The 24,728-nt window shown below is 35.4% G+C and overlaps 2 long non-coding RNA genes across 3 annotated transcripts in view; one reads left to right on the top strand and one right to left on the bottom strand.

Annotated features, from left to right (window-relative positions):
• LOC140622639 (uncharacterized) overlaps window positions 1–24,728 on the top strand; it is a 69,068-nt gene that overhangs the window by 22,778 nt on the left and 21,562 nt on the right. For both annotated transcript variants that reach the window (XR_012022334.1, XR_012022335.1), the window contains exon 2: window positions 22,774–22,904. This is a non-coding gene — a long non-coding RNA (uncharacterized lncRNA). The remainder of the gene's footprint in view (window positions 1–22,773; window positions 22,905–24,728) is intronic.
• The window catches only part of LOC140622638 (uncharacterized), a 55,553-nt gene continuing 43,718 nt past the window's right edge, over window positions 12,894–24,728 (bottom strand). Inside the window, exons 4-5 of the long non-coding RNA XR_012022333.1 lie at window positions 14,639–14,779; window positions 12,894–13,735 (exon numbers count right to left, since the gene is read on the bottom strand). This is a non-coding gene — a long non-coding RNA (uncharacterized lncRNA). The remainder of the gene's footprint in view (window positions 13,736–14,638; window positions 14,780–24,728) is intronic.

Below are 24,728 nucleotides of genomic sequence, written 5' to 3'. Positions count from 1 at the left end.
ATTTTTTCATTTTTAGACATATGTAAATAATACAGTTTAAGTCAGTTTTGGCATATGTTTAAAGGTAAGGGTAGAAGTTCATTTATTTTACATATAGATATCCAGTTTTATTTAGCACCTTTTGTTGAACACATTTACTTTTTCCATTGAATGACTTTAGAACTTTAGTTGGCCTTCAACTGATGTAAGTGTGGGTCTGTTTTTAGACCACTGTCTCTTGATTATTGCTTTCCAAAGTAAGCTTTGAAACCAGATAGTGTAAGTCCTCCAACTTTGTTGTATTTCAGAATTATTTTGGCTATTCTAGATCCTTTGAATTTCCATAAAAATTTCAGAGTTAGCTTTTTGGTCTTTATTTTTAACAAGTTGGTTATAATTCTGATTGGGGCTACTTTGAGGAAAACTGGCATCTTAAAAATATTTATTCTTTTGATTCACAAATATGGTATCACCTCATTTATTTAGGTCTTCTTTAATTTCTCTCAAAAGTATTTTGTTCTTTTCAGTGTGTGTGTCATGCACAAAATGTATCCCTAAGTATTTCAGGGGTATTTTTGATGTTATTATTTATTAATGGCAATTTTTAGATAAATTTACATTTTTTTTAATTACATAGAAATGCAGTTGATTTTTTTGTACACTGACTTTATATCCTACAATCCTACCAAGCTCACTTAAGCATTCTAGTAACTTCTTTATGGATCTCTTAGAATTTTCTAAATAAACAATCATGCTGCTAATCATGCTGTTAATAATCAACAATTCAAGATAGTTTTATTTCCTCTGTTTTAATGATAAATCATTTTACTTTTTTTTCTCTTTCATGCTGCTTGTCTCAGTCTGCTCTCTAGTTATTTATATTTTACTTTCTGTGTTTTTCTCTTCTTTTATACCTTATTTCCTGTCTGCTTTCCAAGTATTTGTGGTATTCCATTCCTTCCCCTCTATTGTCTTTAGCTCTACCTTTGATAATTGCTATTTTGTTTTTACTGTACAGTTATTAGTAGTATTAAAATATGTTTCCTTATCACTAACTCAAGTTATTATTATAGCACTAGACAGATAATATAAGAACCTTGCAATACTACAATTCAGTTTTACTGTGTGTTGTGCTATTCTTATCTGTCTTAATTCTATATGTCTTGAATTCCACACTCTGATTTTTTGCTGTAGTCAATTGACTTAAAAGTATTTAAGAACGCAAAAATTATCTTTCATATTTACTCAAATAGTGATCATTTTCGGTGATATTCTTTTTTTTTTCCTGTAGATCCTTAATTTTATTAACTTGGAACTCCCTTCACCCAAAAATAAATTTTCTTTTTGCATTACTTATAGGATTGATCTGCTGGTAATAAATTTCCCCAGCTTTCACTTACTTTAAAAAATCCTTGTCTTCATTTTTGAAAGATATTTTTGTTAGATTTTGAATTCTGAGTTGATGGATTTTTTTTTTTTCTAAATCTGCAGTTTGAAGATATGGCCCTATTACCTTCTGGCCCCCATTATTTCTAAGGATAAGTCAATTGTTATTTTTATCCTTGTTCCTCTTATTGCAATGCACCTACTTTCCTTTAGTTGATTTACATTTTTTTCCTTGTCTTCAGTTTTCAGCATATTGACTTGATATACATAAATGTGTTTTCCTTTGAATTTATCCTGCTAAAATTCTGCTGAATCATCCAGATCTTTGAATTGATGGCTTTCATTAGTTTAGGAACGTCTTTACACAATATTTTTTTTTAATTATCTTTTCAGTCTCCTCTCTTTCTGACACTACAATTACATATATATTAGGATGATTTTGCTTTAGAGATTATTGGAACTCTACTATTCTGTTAATCTCAGTCAATGATTTTTAATTTCAGGTATTTTCTTTTTTTTATTTCTATGATTGCCAAATACATATTAATTAAAGTTTCCATTGTTCTACCAATTATATATATTTTCCTGTAAATGCTGTGACAAATGTAGCCTAATATTTTACAGTCGTTGCTAATTTCAACATTTATATTGTCTGTTGTGCTATTTCTGTTGATAGATTTTTCTCTTAGCTATCAATCAAATTTTTCATCTCTTCACCTATTTAGTACTTTTTTAAATGTTATCATGTGCACCAGAGATGCTACTTGGTTGAAACTCTTGATTATGCTGTTTTTGGGGGTTTTTTTGTAGTTTTTTTTTTTTTTTTGTCATTTATTGTTTGCTTACTAATCAGATAAATAACCAGCAGAGAACCTCAACTTTCTGGAATCTTCATTTCAATCTCTGTTAAAATGTGTCATTTTTAAATTTTGCCTTTATTTATTTTCTTTTATTTTCTTTTTTTTTATTGGAGTTCAATTTGCCAACATATAGCATAACACCTAGTGCTCATCCCGCCAAGTGCCCCCCTCAGTGCCCATCACCCAGTCACCCCAATCCCCCACCTACTTCCCCTTCCACTACTCCCTGTTCATTTCCCAGAGTTAGGTGTCTCTCGTGTTTTGTCACCCTCTCTGATATTTTCACTCCTTTTCCTTTATTCCCTTTCATTAAATTTTGCCTTTAAACCTGGGGCAAATCTCTTAGTATTTAGAAATAATATTGACTTCTAAATCATGAAAATCCAACTTATTTACCAAGCCCTTCTAACCTGACGAAGCCTGAACTTCACACTCTGTCTTCTTTCCCTGGGTAGCTGCTGAAATCTCACATCAAGTATTTCCATTTTCCAGCTATTGTTTACCTTGGGATAATTGGAGTCTTTGGTGCATGCAGAGTTGAGGTGTGATCTAAGGATTTAATTTTATTTATTTATTTATTTATTTTTTATTTATGGTCACAGAGAGAGAGAGAGAGAGAGGCAGAGACACCGGCAGAGGGAGAAGCAGGCTCCATGTACCGGGAGCCCGACGTGGGATTCGATCCCGGGTCTCCAGGATCGCGCCCTGAGCCAAAGGCAGGCGCCAAACTGCTGCGCCACCCAGGGATCTCTGATCTAAGGATTTAGAGAGAATTTATGTGCTTATTTTAGGACCCTCCTCTATTTGTGGCCACTTTCAATTTTCTTCTTTTGACTTACCAGTTCCTAGGATTAGGAGATTTTCACCACATCTCAAACCTGTTCTCTCTACTCCCTGTTTCCCTACTCATGTTGTAATTTCTTTCCATTGCTGCATTATCTTGTCTTGTCATGGTTACGCTGCTTTCTGAACTCTATTTTTTTTAAGTCTCTGAAAGTCTCAAAAGTCTTCAGTCTTTTGTGGGGCTTGCCAATGACACTACTGGATTCAGATATTTATTTCCCCATTTTCATATAAATCAAAGTGTGTGTATTTGCTGTCTTCTATTATAGTGTAGGCAAGAGTAATGGGAGGTTTTCTATTCTCTCCCTATTGATTAGTATGTGTTATAGGAGGATGTATGGAGAGATTAAAATATATGCAGCTATTTTTTACACTATATAAACATAGAATTATATTTATAAAATACTTGAATGTCCAAAAAGTGAATAGAAAAAGAGAAATCATTATCTTCCCAAGATAAATGTCCAGGGCATAGGGAAAGGAATTCTGATTGAAGGCAGCATTAACAAAAATTAATAGCCATATCCTGTCTAAACACTTTATCCAATCAATTTAATAAATGAATTACAGATGGATAACATGTTCGTTGTTGAGATAGGCACTTTAGGAAACAAGAAGTATAATAGCTATATTTTTCTGCCAATACTTTACCAACGAAGGCACTTTTATGCCACTGGGTCCAATTCAGGCAAGTTCTAAGAATCTAGACAACATGAGAAGGCACAGAACTTTTTTATATTTATTTTTTATTGGTGTTCAATTTGCCAACATATAGAATAACACCCAGTGCTCATCCCATCAAGTGCCCACCTCAGTGCCTGTCACCCAGTCACTCCCACCCCACGCCCATCTCCCCTTCCACCACCCCTAGTACGTTTCCCAGAGTTAGGAGTCTTTCATGTTCTGTCTCCTTTTCTGATAAGAAGGCACAGAACTTCAAGAGTTTTATTTTCAGGACCTTTTTCACCTCTTTCACTTATTTTGAGAAAATGCCAATGTGGCTTTCTCCCTGCCCACACCCAGGTGAGGTACTTGCCCCAGATATGGAAGCTTCCAGGGTGAGTCTCTTTGCACTCTATGAAAACAGAACAAGATCACAGAGAAGGGCTTTAGGATGCAAAGAGCTGCCGTTATGGAGTGCCCATTTGTGGAACAAATGAGGGCGTGAATTTATGTTCAAAGATTGTCCAAAAATGAACAAAGGGATTCAGAAGCTGTGAGGATGAGTTCCTGATAATAGCACAACCAGAGCAGGCAGTGACAGCCTGGAGACCCCAACTAAAATGAAACTACAACATTTCCAATTAGAGAATCAGTATCGTGGTAAACCACAGTATCTGAGAGGGTTAAACGTACTGCCCAAGTGCCTAATCTTCTTTCTTTCTGTGAAGTAATGCATATGCCAGAAAATATTCATGAATACAGAAAAATTAACATATAAAAGCATAAAACATAGCTCCTACTTAGAGAAAACTACAAATTAGTTTTGGAGATAAGACATTTATACAAAGACAAGTACTAATATGAGTTAATAATTCAAAAGTTTAAGAAGTATGACTACAGGTCAAATAAAAGAAGTGATAGAAGTTATACATTCAGAGAAGATTTTATGAACTGACTCAAGTGGAGATTTTTCTCTTATTGTGGCTGTAGTCAGGCATCTATTCAACAGGTCTGGGGCTATTCAGAAGTATATATTAACTAAATTTTTTTATGGCCTAACTAAGTATTTCAGTCTAAAAGACCTCATAACCAATTAATTATGGCCAGAGATCCCTATGGTGAGAACATTTGTGCAATCATGGTAGAAACCCAGTAAGCTATATTAATTTTATTCTCTTTTACCAGAATCTCTTAGCAAAGAGAATAGCCACTGTGTTTCTTCCCAAAGATGTTCTTGCCCCTTTCACCAAAATTTTTCAACATCTTGGTGAAAACAGTATAATCTGGGTCTTTACACAGAAAGTGAGGGAGTGAGGATTAGGTTGTAGTCACAACTCATTAATCTATTTCAGCATTCCTATATCTGGAAAGTGTTTAACTTGGGGGAGGGGGGCGGATATTTAATTCCAGGTAGGTGCCTAGAATTCTCTTCTCCTTTATAGACAGAAATTCTATTTTATTTCTGCTGATAGTAATCTACAGTGGAAAAAAAAAAAGAAAGAAGACTATATTTTTAACCTCATTACAACTGAAAGTGGCCAATAAAATATAAACAATAGTCACTGTGAAGGCTTATTAAGAAAACTGTTTAAGGAAAACTGACTAATATGTCAGTATTCCAGCTGTAGTTTACTCTGTGATTATTGAATGCCAAGGTTCAGGGGTCAGTCAAGAATTTGGGGAGAATTTATATACTGCTCTTGGGACTCCTTCCTATTCGTGGCTACCTTCAATTCTTCTTTTCATTTTTCAGTAACCAGTATTCTTATTCATCAGTTTTCATATCTGCTTTCCCTATCATAGTTTCCCTACTCATAGTATATTCCTCTCTTTCTACTGCTGAATTATTTTGTTTTGTCATGGTAAGGCTATTTTCTGAACTTCTATTTTTTTAATAGTCTCCAACTCAATCTCCAGTCTTTTGTAGAGTCATCTTGTTGTTTTTATTCTCTTTTTCTCTTTTAGCCTAGGAGACTCAGCATTCATCTTAAACTAAGGATCCAAGATGGTTACTCACGTAGTTGTTACCTTGATGGAAAGACTGGAAGTATGAACTCAACTGGGACCTCTGTCTTATTGTATAGTCTCAGAATTCCAAAGGGAATGTACTAAGACATCCAAGCAGAAACTGCAAAATTTGTTATTATTTAGCCTCAGAATTGCAGAAGGTAATTTGTGTCGTATTACACTGGTTAATATGCCCAAAAAGCCAGTGCCAGCTCAAGGCAGGGAGGGATAAGACCTCATACTTTACATAGAGAATAGCAAAGAACTTATAGCCATCTTTACTACAGGTGGTTCTTTTTTTTTTTTTTTTTTTTCATTTTTTCCAGAAATCTTTAAAAGGGTAAAAATAGGGATCCCTGGGTGGCGCAGCAGTTTGGCGCCTGCCTTTGGCCCAGGGCGCGATCCTGGAGACCTGGGATCGAATCCCACGTCGGGCTCCTGGTGCATGGAGCCTGCTTCTCTCTCTGCCTGTGTCTCTGCCTCTCTCTCTCTCTCTCTCTCTCTCTCTCTGTGTGACTATCATAAATAAATAAAAATTAAAAAAAAAAATAAAAGGGTAAAAATAACCCGCATACTATTAGTGGATATGAAAATTAACTTAGATAAAGGCAGAACAGGTCAAATTTTAGCCAAGAGTGAAAGAAGTCTCATTACAAAACAAAAACAAAAAAACAAAAACAGAAAGCAAGAATTTTAAACTCCCAATAGTTATTATTGTGAAGGCTTTGTCGACCTACAAGGGGAGATACAAACTTTTAAATAGCTAACGAACCTTTAGAACTCTTGAGCAAGTCAAACTTTTAAATACCTAACAAACCTCAGAATAAAATTAAGCAAGTCATATCCAAACTAAGAATAATGATGTACATCAAACGTTCCTCAAATCTCTGAACAGGAGCTCTTGAGTTTATCATAGTATGATCTTCAAGGACCATGGGGCCTCCATACATATACAGCAGGGGGCCCTCTGGCACTGAGATACCTAAGTCCTGTTGACCTTGTTCTGGTACTGTTCTACCAAAGTTCATACAGACATTCCAGCACAGAATCCACTTGGAAATTTTTGGGATTTTTTAAGGGAACTCTGATTAAATAGATCTCTCACCCCTTGACAGTATCTCAGGTTTTTTGTCGTTGTTTTTGCCGGGGGTGGGGTGGGGTGTGGTGGGGGTGAGGGTGGGGGCGAGTAAAGAGTGTTTGTTTATTTGTTTTGAAGAAGAAAGGTAAATAAAAATTGGAAAGAGAAAACTAGAATAGTAAACATTCCTTTTGTTTACTAGTTTTTCATTGCCTTTCTTCATTCCTGCTAAATGCAGTGTATACTTAGGGAAAATAAAATGTTGGTCCGCTATCTAAGAAACTTATTTTCCTGAGTGATTCTGAAAATAATACATATGCCATCTCTTGGGCCCCAATATGACAAACTGCATACTTTGTGAGACTGTAGTTAGCAGAAGAATCTGAGGCCATAGAATATTAATTCATGAATAAACAAAACAAGATGCCCAGGAATCAAAATAATTGATTTTTGCTCTACTAACTTTATTCTCCTCACAGTATTCTTTGATCAAATATATGAAACATGACTCATTTAATTACCTAATATAAGGGATTTGAGCTTACATTTCTTCATTAGATTTTTAAAAAATTATTCTCTGTAACAATAGATTTTATTCTATTGCCTAAGGAATCAACCACTAATTAGTCTTTTTTTCCTCGCAATATATAACTACTTATAATTTAAAAAAAATCAAAGCTCAAAATATTTTAAAAACTAATTACATTGAGTTTCTTTTATAATGTTTTTATTAAAAATATTTTCACTTGAGTTCCATTATTTCTTCAAGGCATTGGCTTTAATTGATATAATTTTAATAGTTTCTCACATGATGCATGTCACAGATTTATATTAACATACTGTCATCAACTAAATAAATAGCTTCTCCTTGGTATAGTTTCTCTATAGTTAAAATCACATTCATAAATGCACCTTTTTCAGAGTTTAGAATTAAGGTTTTTTTTTTTTTTAAATACTCAAATATAAGAAAAACAAATAGAAATATATGCAAATTTTTCAACAGTTTAGAATTTTACCAAAAAATCAATTATAAGAGAATTTATTATTTCCTAGACTTGGTTATGTGTTTTTCAACTGACCTAGATAAAAATTCTGGATGCTATTTACCACTAGTTTTCATTGCTTTCATTATTCAAAGTACAAATGTTCCTAGATTGTCATTAGGAAGAAGTCCTTAGTTCCTTAATACCCTCACAAACTCTGCCAACAGAGAAGATTAAATAGCAGAACAATGACATACAAAAGAAAGAGTTAAAAATGATATTTTAGACTCTGAAACATCACTTAAAACTTCTCTAGGAAAGTAGAATAAGAGCTTTAATAAAATTTTCCCTCCATTAATAAATCAGTATGTACCCCTTCTCTCTCTGTCTAGATAGAATAAACAGAATCCTTATTTATGTATAAAGAGTATCTTACTAAAGTATAGGGAATTTGTCCAGGAAGACAATTTATAGGTGGACTGCTTAGTTATAGTTCAGTTTGGTCTCACTTGGACAAATATGGCTAGTTATTTTCAACTTCCTTGCTTACATACTAGCTAGACAATTCATTCCATTACTCAACACAGGATATAGAAGGCTTATTACCGAGAATATTCTCTATAAACCTTGTGATATGAGAGCGAACAATAGCGTCCATGACCTCAGAATTTGCATATAGCATTTCCTAAAGAGAAGAAAATATTCTCCAAAAGAACCTGATACTCTAAACTTGACTTCTCATGGTCAGATTCCACTGACCTTGAATACAGGTCATCTCCCATTAACTAATGTTTGTTATTTTTTCATTAAAGCTTAGTTAGGTCTCTCAACCTCAGTTACTTTATTTTTCTCATATTTGACCAGAGTATACCTTTCATCATACACAGTCCACCTATCTATTTTTTGCTTCATACTTTTTGCTTCCAGGCTAACTTAAAGGTCAAATTGTGGCTTCAAGCTAGCTACTAATATCATTTAGGTACTTAAGTGTGTTTTTTTTTCTTTACCTTCCTAGTCTAAATTAGGTGGCCCTCCTCATCTGTTTATAATGCTTGTATTCCAAACAAAACTTAAGCTCCCTGAAACAAACATATGTTTTTGTTTATGACAAAAGGAATATAATGACAACTTGCATATAATATGAAAGATGGGATTTCTTCTGTACACCATCTAACATCATGAATCTTGTGATTGGCCAATTAAATAAGTGAAGAACTGGGACTACAAGAGGGTACTGTTTGTGAGTGGCTCATCTCTAGATTGTATGTATGTGGACTTGAATGAATAACAACCTCACACCCTTCCTTCCCCTTGCAAAAACAAACAAACAAACAAACAGCAAAAAGTCTCTATTCCTGAGAAACAACCTCCAACTTATTAGATCTATATGAGAAGGCTAAAAAAAGGATAAGGACAAAAATAATGTCATAGCTCTAATGTATCTAACAACCGAACTGGCTAGTCATAGCATGCACCCTCCCCACATATATGTTGTTAATGTTACTGATGCATTTTATTCGATATTTTCAGAAAAAATTATTTATCATAGCTTGTTTTCTTAATAATAAATTTATTTTTTATTAGTGTTCAATTTGCCAACATACAGAATAACACCCAGTGCTCATCCCGTCAAGTGCCCCCCTCAGTGCCCATCACCCATTCACCCCCACCCCCCGCCCACCTCCCCTTCCACCCCCCCCTAGTTTGTTTCTCAGAGTTAGGAGTCTTTATGTTCTGTCTCCCTTTCTGATATTTCCTACCCATTTCTTCTCCCTTCCCTTCTATTCCTTGTATGAGAGACACAGCGGTGGCTGCCATTCTGCTAGGTGTTGCTGGGTTAACTTGTGTCTAGGCTTCTTCCTGATTCAGCCACCGGGACTTTAGGTGCTAGAACACAGTTTCTATGTAAAAATTACAGTCTTTTCAAAAGTACTAAAGTATATATATATATATATATTCTTGACCCAAAGAGAATTTTTCTAATTTATAAGTTTCTTTCTCCCAGGAGATTTTACTAATTTTCCCATAAGATAATGATGGTTGGATCCTATAAAATTGAGCAGAAATTACTTCTGTCAGTATTATAATAAGGTAGTTAATATTGAGTACTTTTATGAGGTAAGAACTAAAAAACAAGTTCTGTTTGAAAACATTGGATGAAATATTAGTTTATATCATTGAAAAAAATAATTTATGGTTTATAGTGTAGAAATCTGTATCTATCAAGTTTCCTTAGCTACAGTTGGATATTCCATAAGCAGGACTGTCTACATAATTTATAGAATCAAGTGCAAGAGGAAAATGTTGGGCCCCTTGCTCAAAATTATTAAAAGTTTCAAGGCAGTGAGAGTTGACCATTAAACCAAGCTTAGGGTACTATGTGACTGCAGATTGCATGCCTTGGCTATAATTTAGAGTTTTTATATTGATTACCTTACTATATACACATAATTACAAAGAAAATTCCTTCATCTTCCAGAAGAATAGCACAAGCTATCAACATTTGCAAAGGAAGAAACTGTAGCACAGAAAAGCATGATCTAGCTAAATCTTCCCAGTCAGCAGAAGTACTCAGGCAATAACTTATGTGTCCTAACTCCAGTCTTGCTCTCTGTTTACTTTATCAGATTTCATCTCCAAATCGAACTCCAATTTCAACAAATGGCAAAGACATTTATGACCAATATACACTGCTTCCCCTCAGAACATCACCTCTGGAGTCAATTCTAGGAATTTAATTGTATGAGACAAACAACAACTGCTACTTTCGTGAATTACTTTTTTGCCCCATTCAGAGTCCAAAACATTGCAGGATTGGGGAAATGAGAAAACTCATAAAGCAGCAGCTCTTTCCTATCCAGTGCAGCTGAGAGATACAATTAATAAAAATGGAGAGACTCCACAGCCTAGCAGCACCCAAAGTAATAACTCCTTTTATGAATATGAGACATAGGTCCCAGGGTGTCTGGAGGCAGGTTTCTGCTCTATTGATCACATTGTCAGACAACACATTTCATATCACTGAACATGTCCTATTTTGGAAGATGTGGGAAAGGGACACTGGAGGAAACATAAATGTCAGAAGAAGTAGAAATGCCTGCGAACCTCAGCACATGTTTCTTGGAGCAAAAAAGCCGATCTGGTTTGGGAAACCAGTCCCAGGAGTGATCAGAAATTAGAAAAGCATCCATAGCTGGTAAAGTACTTGAATATGCTAAGTATAGACAACATGGCATGAAAGACCAAGCTATTGCAAGTATTCATTTCCTAGGAACTACCAGGAAGCTATCAATTTCTCATTCTTTCACACATTTGGCAAATTCTTATACATAGCCACACTGATTCCTATGATATAAGTCATTCTGTCCATTGTATGCAGGTATAAATTCAATGCAGTTGTCAGGTTATTCTGTGTCCTAACTCCACAAATTTTTTCTCCCATTAATCTTATTGGCAAGTTAAAAGTCAAGAGATTTCATCCGATATTTATTAAAAGGGGAAGGATCCCTGATATGACAATGAAATTATTTTTAGTGATTGCCTTCTTAAACTTTTTAAAATCAGAAAGCTGCCTGATTCCTACACTCTCTTTCTAGTGCCCCTAACCTAGCTTTCACTCTGTTTTTGTAATCCCCAGCTGGACCCTCCATCCTTTTAACTGAAAAGTAGGAAAGGGCATTTGTTGGGGCATAAGCAATTCTAATCATTTAGAAAGGCTGTTCCAGGTGGAAACATTTCTTTGTCATTCAGACATCCTCTTAGTTTGACTAGGTCCCTTTTATTGAATCAGAAAATATATTGAATACCTACTAGCTGCTTGGTGTACATTATCTCTAGATATTTATAAACACTACACATGAAAATGCCATTCACCCTTCACAAGCTAAGTGGGATGGAGATAGATTTTGAACATAAAGATGTGAAGCAAGAGATGTAGTTTGCAGCTATGGGGATCAAGCAAGACAACCTAAATTGGTGGTACTCAATTTCTTGAAATGGGTGAAATTGCAGGTGGGACTCTCCTTATACATGGGGATTTAGAGAGTAAACTGCAGTTTCAAAATTTTCTTTTTTTTTTCTTTTGAATTAAATTAGGCAAAACATGTGTTCCCTTTAAAAAACATACTCTTCGGATACATCTATTTCAGAACAAGTATTACTCTATTGTGCAAACTTCTTTTCATCTCTCTCTCGAGTTTCACATTAATTGGTACTTTATTTGCTTAAAACCTAAATGTCAGTTAAGAAGAAATATACTCTAGTGCATAGATCTTGCCATTTAAATTCTAAGGTTCTTTTTTTTTCAGCCTTGGTAAAATTTTATCCAGGAAACAATAGATACATATGTACTTAAAAACAAGAACCATTAGAAAATGAAATAGGAAAGAGTGATTTAAGTTTTAGCGGCCCCTGACCTTTTTTTTTTTTTTTTTTTTTTTTTTAAGTTCCTGAAAGACTGTAGCAAGATAAAAGGATCACTGGCTCCTGGTCTCTTTGAGATAACGAGTGATGAAATTTAAAACACACACACACACACACACACACACACACACACCTCCAAACAAGGTCAGTTAACACCATTCCCTTCCTTGACCCCAAGGTAAAAAATATGAATACTTTCAGTAATAATTTAGAAATCATCTTTATCTCCTCTGTGCCCCATCAATTGGGGTTTAACATCATGATTTTTTTAGATACCTATATTTGTGTATAATAGACATATAAACTTGTATTAGATGACAACTGATTTTTTTTAACCCCAGATAAAGAAAGAAGCAATCATTTTTAACTAAAACCCTTCTATGTTTTTTGATTGCGGTTCAACTTGCTACTGTTTAGGAAAAAAAAAAAAAAAAGAAATTTCCATAGTGTTCTCAAATCTTACTGCTTTACAATTGTCATATACTCCATTAAAAAATCAAAAGATGAAGCAGTCAATCCAGTGATTACTTTCACATGGCTTTATTGGGAAGGGGTCAGAAAGAGGGATGATGGCAAAGAGAGGACCAATAGACAAGTAAATTAAATTTAAGCATTTTCTTTAAAAAGAGAGATTTTCAAGAAAAGGATAAAAGCACTGAAAGTCCATGAATCAAACCATAGCCAAAACTATGTTCTATCTGAAGTAGATTTTCTTTTTCCTTTTTTCTTTTTTCTCTTTTTTTTTTAAATAAAATATCTCCCCAAACCATCATTACTTTTTAATCCTCCACAGACTGAGCTTCATCTTCAGACCCGTTATCCCCAGATTTTTCAGGTGGATGGCTTGCAGAGGGCTTCTTTTCTGGAGAGCTATCTGGTTTCTCCTTTTCGTTGGGAGAAGGAGCCTTTTCCTTTGATACCTTTAAAGCTGTGGAGTGACCTACCTTCCCTTTGCCTCTCACAGGGGGTTTGGCCTCACTGTAGCCTTTGGCTTAGGTTTGGGCATTTTCTTTTATCTCAGGATTGGACTTCATAGGGATCTTTTTGTTTTTCTTTTCTTTTTTTTTTTGGAACTGCCATAGTCATTATCATCATAGTCTTCCATTAGGAAATCTTCATCACTGCTGGAATCTTTCTCTTGGAGTGGTGCTTCAACCTCCTCTTGTTCTTCACTGCCCTCATCTTTCATGAGCATCTCTCTCTCTCTGATTGGAAGCTGCTTTAGAGGCTGCTTGCCATTGCTGACACATATTTCGATGATCTTTTTATCTTCACTGTCTTCTGCTGAGTGAGAATCACCCTTCTTGGTCTCCACATCTTTTTCTTTAGAGTCCTCACTATCTTCCTGTGAATTCTTTCCAAATTGCCTCTTATTTTTGCTTCCTGGGAAAATGAGTGAATTTTCTTAGCTAGAGGGCCTGCATCTCTTCCATAATCTTCATCAGCATCATCAGATTCTTGAAATTCTGAAATATCAATGACCTTTCTATTTCTGACCTGCGGAGATCTGTTTGCTGTCAAAACAGAAAATGGTCAAGAAGACAACAAAGATCAGGATTTCACTCTATCCCTGGCACCCTACCAGCCCCCCGTTGGCTGGTGAGTGTACCTCAAGCTACTGGCTTTTCAAACTCTACTGCTTCTTGGTTCAGGGCCCCTTAATCAAATGAGGACTCCCAACCCCCCATCTCTTCAAAATACCATATCTCTCTTTATTAGGTTGTATACCTGTTGAAACAAAAAAATATGCTAATTGTTCTTTCATCCTCAGAACTTACCATATTGTATGGCAAATGAAATCCATAACAACAATTTTAATAATGTATTACATTATTGCATCACATCAGGTATTGTGTTAAATGCCTGGTGTTCATAATGCTGGTTCATCTTCATAATGATCCAATGATTTCAATATGTTAGTATTTTCATTTTAATAATGGGAAAATGAGGCTTATAATCACACACACTAAATTTAGGGTTTGGGTCCATAGACTAATCAAGGACCACAAATTGAAAGATTCAGTTTAACTTCCCTTCAATTTCAGCAAGCAGCCATCTGAATAGTGAGATATAAATAAAGACTCAGGCTCCTGTTAGGGCCCCTAGAAACAATCTTTAAGGTGTAGTACACACAAGCAGGTCAAATCATATATGCTTATTTGGAACAACAGCCTTTCCTGAATGGAGGAGCATGACCACTCATAACTGAGAGCAGGGAATTCTTCATCCCAACTCACCCAGATCAAAAATGCTTACTATCCAGGTTTTATGTAGCATGTTTTCTCCTGTGTATGGATGTGTATTTGCATCTTGTTTCCTTTAGATTCTTCCAACATATAGAAATCATGGAGGAAGAGGTATGGATGTGTATTTGCATCTTGTTTCCTTTAGATTCTTCCAACATATAGAAATCATACCTGGGCTTATTGAAGTTTTTTGGTTTTTGAATTACCACTTTAGTAGAAGGGACCAATCAGTGGCTGTATGACTTGTTTTGTTGTACTTTCTTCTGCAGTGGCTAGTGTGTTATTTTCTTATTCTTTTTTTCATACTTCAATCTGAAAAGGAAAGAAATTCTGCCTTTACCATCCTTTCTGTCTCTACTAATTGCTAACTACCTCCCCAAAAGGAGAAGAAGCTGAAGTCATTGGTCAGAGCTAAATAGTGAATGTAACATAAGATGCACCCAACCATTAGTGGTCCCTAGTTTCAGTTCTTTCAGCCAAATGCAGCATTCTCTTTTCTGTGTCTGGAAGTTATGAGGTAGGCACACGTTGGACAGGGTCCACCAGCCTCTTCTCACTTTCAGTTCCATCTCAGATTGGGGGAGGAGAGGTGTGTGTGAAGCATACTTTTCATTCTTGTTCATATGACTTATAGGATAAAGAGATTCAGAGTTGACTCCATAGATTCCAAAAAGATGTAGGACAATATACTTTGGCTTTCAGGCTAATATTTCCTGAAGAAAACAATGAAATCTAGAAAAGCCCTATGTTTGTTTGTATAATATTTTGTCTGACAATAAATAATGTTGGCCCTTTATTTTTCATTTACTTATTTTTTTTGTTTTGTTTTGGTTTTTTGAACGTTATCAACCTGAAAAAGGTGGAATGATGAATGATGGGATTTTGGCACCAAAACACCTTAACATTTAAGGTGCATGCTTAACAGCTATTTATTTCTTTTCTCTACTTTACAGTCCTCCAGAGATAGGATAAAAAGGTATCCAGACAAAGAGGAGAGAGTTTGAGGAGACAGAAGGAAATCCTCAATTCAAACTTTGGACAATGATGTTTCCTCTGGCTAAGCCACCTACTTTCTTTCCTTCCGGCTGAGTATGGCAGATATTGGTAGTTGTCCACCGATATTCATACTCTCCTTCCAGAGTCTTAGCTGAGCACATGGCCAATTAGGAGCCCTTGTGGCTAGATGACCAAGTTCTAAGCAGCAGTGGTTTATGTCCCACTTTTGGATCTTAATTATAGATGACTAAGTCTGTTTTCTCCTTGACCCTCTCCTCTTTGCCATTGACTGGCACATACACATCTGATGCAGATGCAGATGCCAAGCATCCAGAAATGAAGATATATCTTGAGCATGACAGAGTTTTCCTAGTGGTTATGGGCTTATTTTTAACTATTTTGTGAAAGAATAGTAAGCTTCTGTAATTCTTAAGCCCTTGTCCCTTGGGTCTTTTGATTGCATTATTTTATAACATTTCCCAACTAATGCATGGTAAGGTGCTCCTCAGAAACATGGCTTACTCTCTTTCCCTATGTTTTCTTTCCCATGAGTCCCTGATTATACAGATCCTTAGTTCATACCATAGTTTTCAATGTCTTTGGTCATGACATTTGTGAGCTAAATTACAGGGTTTTTTTTTTTTCTTGATACAAAGAGATATGTATTTCTTCCTTTTTACTGGGTTCTTCTAAGCTGATGATGCCTTCTTTTCATTTTAGAATCAGATAGTCATATTATTTTTAGTCTTCTTATTTTTAATCCTTACCGAAAATAAATGAAAACTTTTGGATATTTATGAGCTCCCTTTTACAAATACAAGTACAGAATGATGGATGATGCCTGACACTCCTCTATTAACAATTTCAACATGTTTTTGTTTTTCCTTTGTAATGCCTCCCTTCGCCAGCCTCTCCATAGTGAATGCATTTGCTCTTCTGGAACATTTTTCACTAAAAAGCATAATAAACATAACTCCAAAGAGCTGCTCAAAGGAAAAAATCCACTATATAAATTCCCATCCCTTGCAGAACCTGGAGAGTAAGATGGTATAATTCAGAGAATCAAGAATTTCAAATTATATAGATGTAGGTTCAAATAGTTTGCTATCTATGAATATTGGTTAAGTTTACCTCTTCAGACCTAAGTTTCTCATCTATGAAAGAGGATAGCAATAATTGCCTGATGCAGGTTAAATGAGATAATACAGGTAATGTGTAGTTTGTAGAGTGAATAGCACATTGCTGACACATGGTAGCCACTAACTCACTGTTAATTCTTCTTGTCGTTAATGTTTTGATTCTTTTCTAAATTTATCTTCACAAGTAATTGACGGTCAGTGTATTTGGAAGCAGTGTCAGAAGCCAAGATGTTTGCCTGGTTTAGAGAGAGTGAATGTTTTGTCAAGCCATTGGGGCCTACTCCAAATTCACAAAAACAACACAAAATGCTTACTGAACTGTAGAACACTAATTATGCACCCTATTTATAATAATCTTACAAAGTCTCATTACCTACAGCAGTCACAATGCATTCATCTCCTTTCTGTTTAGGCTGGGAAAATTACAGGAAGGCCTTGTCATTCTTTTTGGAGTTTTCTGTATTTGGTGACATTTCCCCAGCTTGCTGCAAAACAGCAGCTGCAATTAATTACTTTCTGAATCGACTAGAGGACAGCTTGTAAGTTTTCTGCTGCCCTCTGTCAATTCTGGCACAATGAATTCTCTTTTAAACTTGCATTTTACAACTTGCATTTCAAACGTTTTAAAGATTGCAGGGCCTGAATATAAAATGGAAAATGAAGGAGTATTTTGTATTTAGTATTTTCCAAGAAAATATAGCACTATAATGATAATCAATCAACTCTGGATCCTAATGTTTGCAATGAACAAATATTTTTACTTTTTAAAAAATCTAAAACTTTGTAGAAATCTCGTAATTGTTAAGCTTACATCACCTTATGCCTCTAACCAAAGATTGCAACCTCTTTGGGCTTGCCTATACTGACATTATCATTTTCCAAAGTTTTGATCATCTGAAAATGAAATGCAATAAGCAAAGAAAATCCCAGCCTGAAAGTTCTTGTCAATCTTGCTTAGTCAGTAATTGCAAATACTCACACTGTGTTCAGAGTCTATGTTAAATGAAATGTCTTGCATTTATTTTGTCTTCAAGTTTTCAAGTTGTATACAGACACATACCACAGAACTTTTTATGTTACTGGAGCACATCTCCATAATTGATATTAAAACATGGTGAGGGGTCATAATCACAATCAGATAAATGATTCCCAGTTGATCATTTATAAAGGATTTTAGAAAGTATTTTTGAATATAGGTTTTACATAAGAAGTCTAATAGTCTTCAAAGTCACTTTAAACAGAACGATCATGTTACATATATAAGAAGACAATATTTGAGATGAGGTCACTGTCTGTCCTCTATGTCCTTGCTCACCACCTGCCTTGTATCTGCTCTACATAAATAGCGAAGCATTCTCAGCTTCACAGATGATAGAAGCCAGACCAATCGATACTGACCTCTTTCAGAAGTTTCTAGACATAGATATTTTGAAAATGTGAGGTTCAAAGAATATTGCCAGCTGAATCCACATTGAGAATTAAAAGGATTTCTTAAATAAAAAGGTGTTCCAAATGTGCGAACTTGGTTTCCTACAAATGAGTCAAAAGTCAAAAGTAATCATAACTGCCTTTGTCCATTCAGTCAGTTTATTCTTTTATTTTGTTAGTAGGAAAACAAGAAGTTAGAGGATGACTTTGTGTCTCAGGCTGACTGAACTGTCAATATGATAGTTGATCATGGAGTCAAACATAAGTGAGAGACAAACCTTCCATATGCCAATTTTCAAATGAAATGATCCAAAACCTGTTCCCAGAATCCCAAATCTTTTCATCTACTTCATGAATGTTATAAGGGGCCAGAGTGTGAAGAGAGGCTTTTGCAAAAGGGATTGGTGAACACAGTTCTTTACACAGAGCTGTTGCTTTGCTGAGATCTCACCATCCTTCTTCCAAGGGATGAGAAGCAAGGCAACACCTTCTAATTTCAAGTTTAGAAAGGGAGCTTCAAGAGTATCAAAATATAATTTTCAAAAAGTTAACTCTCACACAAAATAACAGTGAGTCTGGGTCAATAATTTATTTAATTCATTAATGAGCAACTAGCCTGGTGACAAAACTATGTGTGTATATATATATATATATATATATATATATATATATATATATATATAAAATCAATATACTGAATACATAATGCTATATAACATGTAACGGCATATGTAACATAACCTATAACATACATATAAATATATAAAATATATATTGTACATATATATTCAGGGGAAAAAAATAAATGCCAGATAAGTTTTCAAAGTTAGATAGAAAATTATATAACATCTTATGGGACAAAAAATCATAACCATAGAAATCAGTCCTTTTCTCTACTAAAAAGATTGTTTGCATCTCTACTGATCAAAAAAAATTTAGTTTTAATTTAGTTAATATCTGACTTTCCAGAGTCTGAGACTTAATTATTGGTAAATAGTAAATCAAAAATGTTATCTTTTTTTAGAGTGACGGCCTCTGGACAGGTTAGTCAGATGATACTCTGATACTAATTTGAAAAGACATGGTAATCTTTTTTGCCTTATTTGTAAAGTTTAGATAACATTCTTGATAAAGAAATCACTCAGAATGTTTTGAAATATATTACCTACAGTCAAAAAGCAGACAGTAGGGACGCCTGGGGTGGCTCAGTGGTTGAGTGTCTGCCTTTGGCTCAACGTGATCCCTGGCCCCTGGGATTGAACCCACAGGGAGCCTGCTTTTCTCCCTCTGCCTATGTCTCACCTCTCTCTCTGTGTCTCACATGAATAAATAAATAAAATCTTAAAAAAAAAAAAGAAAAGAAAAAGAAAAACAGACAGTAGTAGTGACTCCTGCCTGAAGAAGATAAAGTGAAGTACATTGGGATCTAATCAGGTCCCTAGAAATCTAGAAGGCAATAGTAGGGCAGCCTAGTAGCATACCTGATGATAGACTCTTTAGTCCTACTGCCCTGAGACGGTAGCAAAACTCCTTATGTTGTAGGAGTGTTCTTCCCTGAGCAGATCTGGGCCTTTGGTTCAGAGAGTAAGCACAGAATCTTCTTGGTCCTGACGAGTATGGTCTTCTGGATACAGGGACCTCAGGAGAAAGCCTAGGAGTATGCTGCTGGATGCCTGGGGGCTGAACTAGAAGTCGCAAGAGACCATCCGAGAGATAGATACCTCTAGTTAATCAGTTAATCATGACAACTATAGGAAAGAATGGCAACAAGCAGGTAACTTTTGAAGGGCCAACTAAAGCACCCCCAAAAGAAAGATCTAGCTTTCATCATTAGCGAGGCCCACTCAGGATCACTAACTTAAGCCATCTGCCACGCCCATATTGTTCACAAGTAAAGCACCTAAGAACTGGCCTAGAGACACCCCTACCTACCTCAGCCTTTGCCTGGGCAGGAAAATGGAGAATGTAAGCATGAAGAAAACAGAGAATAGAGGTACCTCAAACCCTCCCCAAGCGGGCTTTCTGTCTGAAGTAAGCTAAATCAGAGATTTGTGTGTGCATGTATGGTCTTTATTTCCAAACACATGCTCCAGATATACTACAGTGATTCTTTTTTTTTAAATTTAAACTTAACCATATCATCCTTTTCCCCAGTTTTTTTTGAGATATATTTAATCTTATAACTATTCTAATTACTCATATAATACTATATAATATACTAACATATTGTATTAGTTTAAGATATACAACATAATGACTCAAAATATTTATATATTTCAAAATAATTATCAAATTTAGTTAACCATCCATCACTTCACATAGTTACGAATTCTGTTTCCTTGTGGTAAGAACTTTAAGATCTACTCCCTTAGCAACTTATGAATATACAATATATATTTGATATGCTAACTATAGTGACCATACCGTGCATTTCATCACCAGAATTAATTTATCTGTAACTGGAAGTCTGTACCTTTTGTCCACCTTCACCCATGTCCCTACCCTCCATCCCAACCTAAAGTCGACAAAGTTGGAGATCTGCCACTAAGTTTAGAATTGTAATGCTTATATGGGACTGGATATTAATTTTGGATATTGACTGGATATTGAATTTCTGAATAATGACTTTTTATGACTAAAACTGACTATTTTTCTTTCCTTTTTTTTTTTTTTAACCTGAATGGGAACAGAGAAGTCATGAACCTGCCCCAGTTTTCACTGAGGGGCCGGGAAAGGAATATATCTCTCTAAATAAAACTTTAAAGGAAGAATGGGAAATAGAAATACAAAACTCATTGTGGTTACCGTCTACATGCCATGCTTTTTCACTAGTAGCAGAAATTGTTTCCCTTATATGAGGAAATCCGAGAATGGAACTTATACACATTCCAGGACCATACCTACTCACCTCACCATGATCCCATATTACTATTTTGGGGTTTAGGAACTGAAAGTAAAACTTCACCACCAAATTGATAGAGAATAACCACAACTAAAGAAATCAAAATGATAGTAAATGATACTTTGTTCCCCATTCCACTTTTAGATGTCTGTGCTAAACTTTTTAGGTATGTGATATAAAGAGAAATGTATACCATTACAATAAGTAAATATTTTTGGTTTTCTAATATGACATTAAATTGATAGCCTGGAAGATATGTGATATTCCTCATAAGTAAATTTTTACTTTCCAAGGTAAAAATACAATGTATCCATTTGAACAAAGCATTGTTTTGTTTTGTTTTGTTTTGGGCTTATTTTGGCTAGGGATGCTGCATAGTATTGTAGCAAACTGAAGCTTTCAAAATTAAATAGGTTTTGGGTTGAATGCCACCTCTACCACCTTTTAACTTTCTGATTTGAGCAAAGTACTTATTTCAGAGCCTCAGTTTTTCCATCAATAAAATAGGGATAATATCCACTTCATTACATTTTAAATGGAATTTTCCCCCTTCTGTACTGTAAGTAAGGATTAGACAGTATACTAATAATAGCCTGACAAGGAAAAAGTATTTAACTTTTTGAAAAAAAATACTCATAACCTTCAAGGCTTATTATGATGTATATGACTTGGTGAATAGTTTTTCCTTCTGAGTTTGACATGTAGACTGAATTTGAACTTCAAAGTCAAATGTCTTCCCATTAGGTCCACTCTGCTGAGCTCTGCTCCAGGGACCACTAGAGGGTCATTGGTTTTCCTGAGAACTCTGAGATGCTTGGCTGCAGCTAGTGACCCTTAGGTCCTGATGCCAGGCACTTTGATTTACCTCCTGCTTCAGGTCTTACAAAGGGTACAACTGGCTTTGAAAATCTCTAAGCAATTTAGATCCTGGAATAGAAATTTCAAAAGTCAGCTGGTTTGAATTTCCAAGCTCTGGAGACACAACAATTTGAGAGCTATGTATAAACCTAGATGCTAGCTTGCTGTGAAATTTTGAGAAAAAAATAAAGATCCTTTAGAAAAGGACTATGAAACAAATGAGTGCTGAAGACTCTGATGTTCTTCTCAGAACTCAGCGGGAAAGAGGTAGTGGATGAATGAAGCTCCAGAACAAAGGGGATATTCTTGGGTCTCCATGACCCCACCTTGGGAACAAGGAGCAAGCACTACCTCTGATGTTGTCAGAAAAGAAGAATTTCTGGGCAGCCTGGGTGGCTCAGTGATTTAGCACTGCCTTCAGCCCAGGGCGTGATCCTGGAGACCCAGGATTGAGTCCCACATCAGGCTCCCTGCATGGAGCCTGCTTCTCCCTCTGCCTGTGTCTCTGTGTGTGTGTGTGTGTCTCTCATGAATAAATAAATTTTTAAAAAGAAGAAATGAAGGATTCCAAGGATAAATCTGGAGACAGGGTCCAGTAAAAGGCATTAATGAGGTATGAAGATCAGTTGTTCAGTTGGCAAAAGGCAAAAGAACCCTTGGTGCAGTGCAAGGTAAACCATTTTGACACACTGTCTGAGGACTCAAAATTCAACGATACAACCAATTTTCTACAAAACCTAAGAAGAAAATTCAGATATTTCCAGTGTACATATGAACATTTTGGTCAAAACACCCGGAAAATGGGCTACATTCACAACTATATAGTAGTTAGTAGAACCAATAGTCTAGAATTCCATATAGGAATGAGTCCAATAGTTCAGCGTTGTCCATCCACCTGAGGATAAACTAAAGCATTTTGCCATCAGCTCCAGACCCCATTGAATGGAAGTTGTTCCTAAAGACCTTAACTCCCTACATTCCAGGTTGCAAACACCTGCTTGATGAGTGAGTTCCACAAGGACTACAGCATAGGAGGAAAAGTTTACTCTTATAAGATGAAAGACTCTTCAAGGCAAGAAATTTGTCACTGTGAGATGAGTGGCTGAAATTGGAGGTAAGACTGTGAAGATGTCATTTTGGGATTAGAAAGTATACAGTAAAAAAAAGTATATATATGTAATATATATACTATATATAGTATATATATGCTATATATACTTCTATATACTTCTATATATATACTTATATATACTTATATACACTTATACTATATATACTATACTATATATATAATTATAGTATATATACATATACTTATATATATATACTTATATATATGTCATTTTGGGATTAGAAAGTATACAGTAAAAAATGTATATATATATATAATATATATGTGTGTGTGTATGTGTTTATATATATATATATATATATATATATATATATATATATAGTATAGCCACAGCTAATGGTTTAATTGGATAGTAGACATTGGATGAGCATTCCATAAGCTATGAGAGAGAACAGGATGAACAAGGGTAAATACCATTTATTTATGAGTAGAGAATGCGTTAAGTAGTGTCTGGGAATACTGAATGAGGCTCCTGACAAAATTAGCTCCCCTCAATGCCCATTACAGTGTCTAGAATTCTAGTATTATTGCATTCCCTCCAATCTTGCATTACATTCCAGGAAACTTCATTTTAAAAACAAATTGCACTGCAGTTAGTTGTACAATTCTTCTTCATGTAGGGAAGTTAGTTACCATAGTTTCTCTGCCACTATTCCTGGAGATAAGGAAGTTATGAACAGGTTACACTACTTCCTGACAAGAGATAATTCTTCCCAGAAAACCGGACTTCTTCCATTTCTTCCCGTGAAATTCATACATGTTTATTTTTACCAAGCACCACAAATTTTAAATTGTTTTGCTTTTGGAAAGATCCAATATATGGTTTTTCCAAAGACATTTTCCTCTATTATTTGAAATATGTTTTCAGTTCATTTGTTCTCAACTCAAACTGTTGCTTAATAAAAGCCATTTGATGCTCAAGCCAACTTTGAAGATCATTGCATCTTTCCCCAAAAATCTTTTAAAAGGAAATTATGCTCTGCCAGCAAGAAATAGAACTAAACTAATGGTAAGTTTTGCTCTGTCATACCAAGGGGCTAAAGTTCGAAGGGGCTAATTAAAAAAAAAAAAAAAAAAAGAAAGAAAAAAAAAAAACTACCTGCCCTTGATTAGTGGGCCCAGGAAACTGATAAACTTTTTTTTAAAAAAAGATTTTATTTATTTATTCATGAGAGACACACACACAGAGAGGAAGAGACATAGACAGAGGGAGAAGCAGGCTTCCTGCAGGGAGCCCGATGTAGGACTTGATCCCAGGACCCCGGGATCACACCCTGAGCCAAAGGCAGATGCTCAACTGCTGAGCCACCCAGGCATCCCCCTTTTTTTTTGAAACTGGCAAACTTTTATTTATTTTTATTTTTTAAAATATTTTTTATTTGTTTATTTATGAGAGACACACAGAGAGAGAGAGGTAGAGACAAGGTAGACGGAGAAGCAGGCTCCATGCAGGGAGCCCAATGCGGGACTAGATCCTGGGACTCCAGGATCACGCCCTGGGCCGAAGGCAGGCACCAAACCATTGAGCCACCCAGGGATCCCCAACTGGCAAACTTTTAAACTCAAAACAGATGTGAAATATTCTTGACTAGTGAAAGAAGATGTGATTCCAGCGAAGCCAAAACCTCGGTTTTAGATAAACATATTAGAGACTGAATTCAGTTTATAAGTTCAGTTTAAAAAAAATAATAAAAAAAAAAAACAGGTGAAAGACTTTAGTTCCAGCCAACTGACTTGCTTCTTGTGCCCTGAGGAAGAACAGATGGATGGAATGGTCTGAAGGTGCTTCTCTAGCTAAGGAGAAAA

This window comes from Canis lupus, chromosome 32 (assembly GCF_048164855.1).
Source record: "Canis lupus baileyi chromosome 32, mCanLup2.hap1, whole genome shotgun sequence".
Taxonomy (NCBI): domain Eukaryota; kingdom Metazoa; phylum Chordata; class Mammalia; order Carnivora; family Canidae; genus Canis; species Canis lupus.
This window is presented reverse-complemented; position numbering and strand designations above follow the sequence as displayed.